The following is an 8,980-nucleotide window of genomic DNA, read 5'->3' on the forward strand; positions in this document are numbered from 1 at the left end:
GATATTAATTTCCATACATAGTTTTGGTTAATGGAAGCATACTTATCTTTCATGGCTTCTACCCAGTATTCCCTTTCACGACAGGTCAAGGTTTCACGGTGAGTTTTAGGTTCTGAATCTGGATCTTCTCCAACCTTATCAAAATATTCTCCTAGGTAGACAAAATGTTCTAGGTAAAGAGGTGGTCTACTGACTCGGTTACTTTGTCTTGGTTCAGGTAAATGTTCACTTTTTTTAGGGAGTTTAGAAACAGGTTGGGTTGATTTAGAAGTTTCAGGTTCAGGGTCTCGAACTACATCCTTGTTTTTTGCCTCTTCATAAAAGTTGGCTTGTTTTCTACTCACCCTTGCTTTAAGGAACTCTTCTTCAAGAAGTGAGCATCACGGCTTTCAATAACCGTACAAGTTTCAAGGTTGTAGAATCGATACCCCTTACCATGATCTTGGTAACCAATGAAAATGGATTTGACAGTTTTGGGTTGCAATTTGGTTCTAATTTGATGTGGGATAAGAACATGGGCTGAGCAACCCCAAACTTTCAGGTGTTCAAGGGAGGATACGACCTGTGAAAATTTCGTGAAGAGTAAATGGGGCAGTTTTTGTGGGAGTTCAGGTTAATGATGTAACATGCCGTTAATACGGCTTCTCCCCAAACTCCAATGAGAGATTTGCATGCCCCATCATACTTCTTAACATTTTCACTAAGGTCCTATTCTTTCTCTCAATTATACCATTTTGTTCAGGAGTATAACGCATGGTGTATTGATCGATGATCTCATTTTCAATGCATAATTCTTTGAAAAGATCAGATGAATATTCCCCCCCCTCTATCGGTTATAATGACTTTAATTTTCAAGTTAGTTTGATTTTTTACTTGGGCTTTATATTCTTTAAATTTTCCTAGTGCTTCTGATTTTGCATGAATAAGGTACACATGACTATAACGCAAGTGGTCATCTATAAAAGAGATAAAATATCTTTTTCCACTTTTGGTGGTCACATTCATAGGTTTACATATGTCACTATGAATGATTTCCAATGCGCTAGTAGCTCTTTTTGCCCTGGTGGTATTTTTTCTTATCAGTTTTCCTAATACACAAGACTCGCACACTTTCGATAAATCTCCCTTACAATTATGCAGAATCCCGTCCCTTTTTAATCTTTCCATTCGTTTGATATTAATGTGTCCTAACTTCATATGCCATAAGGTAGCATCTAATTCATTAGGGGACGAGACATAAGCAACGTTCTTATTTATTTCAATAGTAAATAGCCCGTCTACAAGTCGTTCAGTCATGATCACATCTTTCCCCTTCTTGACCACCACTTTCTCCCCAATGAAAGTGGTTATGAATATAGCCATATACATCTTATGAATCGAAACTAAGCACTTCCTCATATCAGGAGCATAAGGTGATTGCTTTATCAAGGTGCTCCCACTCTTTAGTTCCAGCTCAAAATCTCCAACTCCAAGTACATCAGTCTTCTAATTTCCTCCCATATAAATATGTTGTTGTCTTGACCCCATGGGAGTGAAAAAACGATAACATTCATTCGTGTTTGTGACATGGTCTGTAGCCCCCGAGTCAAGACACCAAGAAGCTTCCTTGGGGTCAGCTAGCATGGACTCGAAAAACCACACATGCCAATTCCTTGTTAGTTCCACCAGATTTGTTGAACTGACAACTATTGGCTAAATGGCCCACCTTCTTACAAATAAAACAAGTTCGACTCTCTCTCCTTGCTCCCTTATTTCCAAAATCTCTTCTTTTGAAATATATTTTTTTCTCAAAAGTATTTCTTCCCTTGGGGTTTGCCTTGAACTCCTCATTTCTTCTTCAGATTTGATGGTCATGATGAGTTCTTCCAATTTTTGTGTCTTTCTTCTAGCAGAGATGAAAGATATGAAAGTCTCCCATAAATTAAGAAGAGAATTCATTGAATAAATCACTTGCATAGATTCATTGGGCTTCATGCCTGTATCTTCCAAATCTCTAACTAGGGCACGATGTACACATGATCTTTAAACTTGGCACCTTCTACCATTTTTAAATCATTGTACCTTCTCATAGCTATAGTTTGCTTCATGAGAGAGGGTTCAGCATACTCTCTTTCAAGTTTATAAAAAATCTCACTCGCAGTATAGATTGACTCGTACTTAAAAGTATACGAGTCAGTCGTGGCACATAAAAGAATGTGCTTGCATCTCAAGTTCCTCCTCTTCCAATTGGCGTACTCATCTTTGATTATTTGAGATGAGTCATCAGTTGGACGACGAGGTCGGTCCTCAAAGAGTACCTCATGCAAGTTTTCTTCATAGAGCACAAATTTGATTTTTCTTTTCCATAAAGCAAAGTTGTTCCCATCAAACCTTTCGGTTTTTAGGATCTCAGAGATGAAAGTACGAGCAGCAATTACATTTCTATTATCAAGCAAAAATAAGAAAAGACTCTTAATGACAATCAAGTAAACGTAGCTCTGAGACCAATGAAAGAAAGTCCGATATAATCTTTTGTCGGGGAAATACAAATTTTTATTTTTTTAAAATAATAATCACCTTTTATAATTTTGGCAAAAAGATCACTCACACATGGTCTTATTACAAACAATAGAAACTCCAAAAATAAATAACACATCAATAAAATAAATGTCAACTACTTGATGTCATTCATACAACCTAATATTGTGCTTGAGAATATAAAATAAAAGAACAAACAATTAAGTGTCGAAGATTACCTCAACCGAGCTTTTTACGCCCCACACCAAGTCACCACATCCAATGGCGTGGGATCAGCGGTCTAGCTTCAATCTCGAACCGGGAAAGCTACTTCCGGCCAAACTAAGTAACCATCCTTAAATATCTACAAAATTCTAACTCCAAAATAATTAGGCTTAAACCTTAATTTTCCCAACCCTTATATTAGATCTTGAGAGATCCTTAGATTAGATCTAAAGAGAGAGAGTCTCTATGTTGGGACGTGCCCCTTAGGGTCTTTTTAGGAGAGAGAGAGAGAGTAGAGAGAGAAAATCAGAGAGTAGAGAGAGAGGGGCGTGGCCCCTAGGGACGAGACAGAGAGTTATGGGACAGAGAGAGGTGTGTAGAGATAGGGAGAGCACCCCTTTTTATGGTGAAATTTAGGTCTAGGGTTTCTTTAGGGTTTCCCATAGTTTGCCTCTTTATTGAGATTGAATATGGACTGTTGATCAAAGTGACTTGTGGAGTGAGATATCTGAGCCATCTATTCCATAGATGGTTCATCAACATTATGGAAGGTGCATGAACCATTATTCCCTTTTTCTTAAACCATTTTCCCATCAATAAATTAAATTCATTAAAGATATAGTGCATACCATAAATTGCATATTCCATTTCATATTTTCCATAAGAATATTTCAATAATATCAAGTCAAGATATTCCTTCAAGATAAGATATGGTCAATATTTCCTATTCAATATTTGACCATATGATACAAGATATAGTTATCATATTTAATGAACTTGAAGACAAAGCAACAAGAGACAATATCTAAAGGTGGGACGTGCCACCCATGTATGGTATGTGCGGCCCCATCTAATACCCACATGGTGGGCCCATGTGCACTATGGGCCCCCATGTATTTTTTTTTAATAAATATTTTAAAATTAAACAAAAGGAATTTTAAAACATTATAACTTTGTAAATTAATAACTTCAGTTTTTATAAGTCAAAAAATAAGAAATAAAATATCAAATGACTTATAAAAATTCAATTCATAAATCTAAAATAATTTAATAATACAATGAACACAATTAAATTAATATGATGAGAAGTGGATCCATATGGTTCAGGAATTCAATCAATGATCACAGGGTACTGCACCTTCAACTGTGGACTACAGACTACACTTGTTTTATCGAATCGACCCAGTGTTTCCCATGACCCATAGTCCAAGCAGGGGCTCATTAGCGAGTTACCAAAGTCTGATCGATGAGCTAAGGAGTTGCAATCCCAGTCTTTGGATTATAGGTGCTCCCTTAGAGACAAGCCAAGGTCACCACAACTTGATGCAATCACAGCTCTATGGAAAATAAAGGTATCTTTGGCACATGCATATGCTTCACTCAAAGATGAATATCTAGCTTTCTCGAGCAATCTATCTATATGCATGTCGTGTGATGGAACATGGATGAGGTTTTGACCCCCGTCTCTGTAGGCCTACCATCATACACAAGGGTCACACAGTCCCTCGGCTCACTCATCTAGGCATAAGCTCCGACCTCATCTAGGGCTAACCCAAAAACCCTTCTTGTTTTATTTTTTTATGCCCAGGTACCTTGGGTTTTCCAACCGACGGACATAGATCGCAAGCACAATCTGGTATTCGAAAATATCATTTGCTTAGTATGGTCTTCGAGGGACCACACTCCTACTAAGTTTATGTTCCATTATAATAAATGTTTTTCATTACACACTCATAAGGCCTTTAAAGGCCACATAAACCCAACAGTATAGTATTTCAGTCCTGCAAATATCTCAATTCTTTTTATTTTTCTGATTTTCTAAATAAAATAAAAAGAAAAGCCCCAGAGATGGAGATTCAAGATGGACTCTACATATTTATTTAAAAAAAAAACTGAAAATGAAAGAAAAGGTTGGAAATGATGGAGAATTTAACTGAAAATAAATGGTTGTGGAAATGCAATTATTATTATTATTATTATTTCGTCTGACGTAAAAAAAAATGCTCGATAGCCTTATGCTGGGTGCAAACTTTTTTACAGCGAAATCTAAGAGATTTTATGATGGAAAGACCCTCATTGGTTTGAGCTCCAAATTAGTTAAAACATAGAAATCAGTTGAGAAAGTGGGGATTAATCGAATTACAAGTTGAAGTAGAGAAGCGTAATCTTGACCAATCTGAAGTAGAGAAGCCTAATCTTGATTTGATCAGTTTCTTCCTAACATTGTTGACAGTGCCGGTTGATTTTCTAAGCAAAAAATACTTCTAAAACTACTGCAAATAGATCTAAAGATGAATTGAAAATACAGAGAAAAAAATAGAAAGAAGTTACATGGCAGGTCAATTGGCCCAGGACACTTGAAACTCATAATTGGAACTTGTATCATGACTGCGGGTTGTTTACACCATTGCCTTCTCTTTTCACATTGGAAATTGATTGAAATTTGACTAAGAAAGATTCAGTGCTGATATTTGATTTTTATAGGTTGTAATGGCCTAAATCTAGGGTTAGAGTTCACGCTCCTAGGTTCTAGAGTTGAAGGCTAACAGTTGAGAGAATGGTTTAGGGTTTCTCAAAAGTAGGGTTTGCTAGAATTACGGTTTTCTCTCTCTGGAATTGGGGTTGGCTAGGGTTCATAAATTTTCTCTCTCTTAATGGATGATCTCCCCCAAACGACCGGTTTTAAGCCTTTTTATAGAGCTCCAAAACAGTTTCTACGCACTTTGGATGCTTGTCGATCGTGTGCATCTCAAAATTTCAATCACATATGGTCAAAGCAAATAGACGACACGATTCATGCCATTTGGGGTCATTTTTTGTCCGGAAGATGTGCCGATTTTTGCCAATTTGCTTTCCGATATGATTCGTGTCGTCTAGAATTTTCTTAGATGACATAAATCATGTTGTCTGGATTTGGATGGAATTTTGTTAAACAAGCGTGTGGATTCATGCGATTCTTTGACCGTTGGAAAAATCTTGATCTCCTATTTAATTCAAAGCCAAAATTGGCCCAATTTGGATCCACTTTATGGGTCTGTAGGGCTAAGAATTTTGGGTATTGGCTCTAAGTTTCAAGGTGTCAGATCGATTTCCGAATTGATTTTTTAATGTTCATTACGCCCAGTACTATCTACGATGACTATTTAGATTGTTGGATAGTATTAATGTTTGGGTTTTAATTTCAAAAAGGTGACTAAGATCTATTAGATTGTTGTGGTCTCTAGGGTTTGGTCCTTAGGCTCAAGAACTTAGGAAAGTTGCTCATTTTAAAATTGGGTGTCTACGACATCATTAAAATATAAAATATTAAGACTAAAATCCATCTCTAAGATGGATTTTTATAAGCACACTGAATTTCAAAAGGTAAATCGGTTACAGTTGACGAGACACAGTAGCACTCTGGCCCTTCATAAAACCCCCAAAAAAAAATGGGAACTTGATGAAGGAACTGAAGAGAGAGAAAGAGCCTCTTGATGAAGGATCTCTAAAGAGAGATATCATCTTCATGAAGGAATGAAGAGAGTCAACTCCTCTTAATAAAAAAGGTAAGAGCGAAAAATTTAGAGAAAAAAAGTTCCTCTTGAAAATGGAAGCCAAAATAAATATCCTATTGAAAGAAGGACGGCAAGATATTACGAAATATTTGTCATTGCCAAAATAAATATCCTATTGAAAGAAGGACGGCAAGATATTACGAAATATTTGTCATTATGTGTGAAGAAGATGAAGAAACTAATGCTCACTTGTTTATTCATTGCCTTTCTACAACAAGAATTTGGGCTTGGTTTTTTGGAATCCTAGGAATCAGCTTGGTATCTCCTCACTTGCTGGTATCGTTTTGCAACTTTCTATTCCCCATCTTCCTAAATTTGGGAAAGTCATTTGGAAAATAGCAAAAAGTGTTATTTTGTGGGATGCATGGAGAGAGAGAAATAGAAAGACATTTGAGGAAAAATCTGTGTTTTGAGATATTACTTAATAATATCAAACTGAGATATTACTTAATAATATCAAACTGACTATCTGGGCATGGGTGTCAACGCACAAAGAAGGCTGGAATATCACAAAACTCACTATTTGGGCATGGGTGTCAGCACACAAAGAAGGCAAGAATATCACAAAGATTGATGTGATGGTTAATCTTGGAAACCTTTTTTACTTGGGAAGCCTAGCAATAGACCGCAAAGTATATGGACGTGCCACTAAGTGACTATCTAAAGTTAAACTTTGATGGCAGTTCTTTGGGGAACCCGGGGTATTGCAGGGATTAGTGGTGTTCTGCGTGACATATGTTGGCCCGATTGGAGCTAGAATAGTTAATTATGCATAATTAAGTGCTTTATTGTTTGGAGTGCAAGTCTTGATTGAGAGGAATCTTGGGAAATTTTGTTGGATTGAAGGGGGTTTTTTAAATGTTATCAAATGGTGCAACAAAGAACAAAATGTCCTTTGGGAGCTTCGTGCGGTTGCAAGGACTTGGTGGAGACCCTATATGTGTCCTTTGTATATAGTAACGCTAATTCCTTGGCAGATTCCCTAGCTAAAGGTCGGGTTACTTTACCTTCTATTGTTATTTCGAATGATGTAATCTTTTTCTATAGTCAGCAATAAAATCTCTTAAAGTTTGGTTAAAAAAAGAAAGAAAGGAAGGCAAGAACGAGAAAGACCTAAACAAATTATATCTCTTATGCTCTTCAATATGGAAAGAAAAGTAAAAAAGGACGGGTGGTCTCGATCAGCCGGTACGTTTGAGAGATTGATATTTTCACTTAATTTTTTAATCTACAATGTTTAGTAAATTTGCTTGCCATCTTACCAGTGGACATAGCCCTTTAGGCCAAATCACGTAAATCTTTGTATTTTGGTAATGTGTGTATTTTTCTACTTTAATTCTCATGCTCATATTATAGTCAGTAGTACTCACTAATTTTGTTTGTGCATGGTTACCTACACGATCCGGGGGGGTTTCCCTGGTTTCATATATAAGAGGGTTCTTAATTCCCAACACTATTTACATGCGTCCCTCTTTCAACAAGCCACTTTAGATACATTTCCACTTTAGATCAATTATGTTGCAGCTCAAAAAAATATATAGTTATGATGATCTAAAAAAAAAAATGAAATGAACAACAATGAATGATCTAAAAATATTGGGAGACTGATTAAAGATTTAGTAGGATATCACCACCTGTATTATATTAGTTGAAACTTGATTTAGTAGGATATCACCACCTGTATTATATTAGTTGAAACTTCTAAAGATTTGGATGTATTATATTAGCTATTTTATTGCACTTTCTAAAGATTTGGACTATCTCAATGCCTACAATCTTGGGATTATTGTAAACAAGTGTATATTTACCAACTTGAACTACTCAATGAAACATACGATTCTCCAAATTTTACAAAAAAACATTTAAAATAGTCTTTTTACAAAAAAACATTTAAAATAGTCTTTTTACAAAAAAACATTTAAAATAGTCTATGTTCAAAGTTTAAAATCCATTTTTTTAGATTCATTAGAATGCAAATTGAGATTACCAACTTGCACTACTCAATGAAACATATGAATCTCCAAATTTTACAAAAAAACATTTAAAATAGTCTATGTTCAAAGTTTAAAATCCATTGTTTTTAGATACATAAGAATGCAAATTGAGATTATCAAACTGTAATATTTTAAGTCTAAAATTCATTTCTAAGATGGATTTTATAAGGACAATGAATTGGAATAGGTACATCAGTTGCAGTTGAAGTGAGCTACTAAAACTCTATCCTTTTACAAAAGAAGAAAGTTTATTATAGAGTGCACCTTATATTGTATAAGTAAGATGCATATCACAAATTCAGTAGAACAGAGTGTACTGCAGCTGGAAGACTTTCTAATCGATCATTTTAACCTCGAGATGTAAGGAATAAAAGGAAAAAATCCTTCAAGTCTAAAAACAATGCATCTTGTAACAAGTTACCCAGACCGTCTGTTTTTCAAGATTTTCAAGTGTGCATAGACCTGCTTGATCTACACTATTTTTGGGATTTTCAATTTCATAACTAGGGTTGAATACAAATTTTAGGGCATCAAAAGGTTTCCAACACTGATACTACATCTCCAGACAAAATTCAGAAGCGCACCTTACATCTACACTAGGGTGCAATCTCACCCTTTAAAACAAATCCCAAAAAAATGGAAATTTGTATACTAGAGAAATTCATATGGCAAAACAAAGTTTTACCTTCTAATTCATATGATGGAATGAGG

Source organism: Amborella trichopoda, chromosome 7 (assembly GCF_054954075.1).
Source record: "Amborella trichopoda isolate Santa Cruz 75 chromosome 7, AtrichopodaSantaCruz75HAP2 v2.0, whole genome shotgun sequence".
NCBI lineage: Eukaryota > Viridiplantae > Streptophyta > Magnoliopsida > Amborellales > Amborellaceae > Amborella > Amborella trichopoda.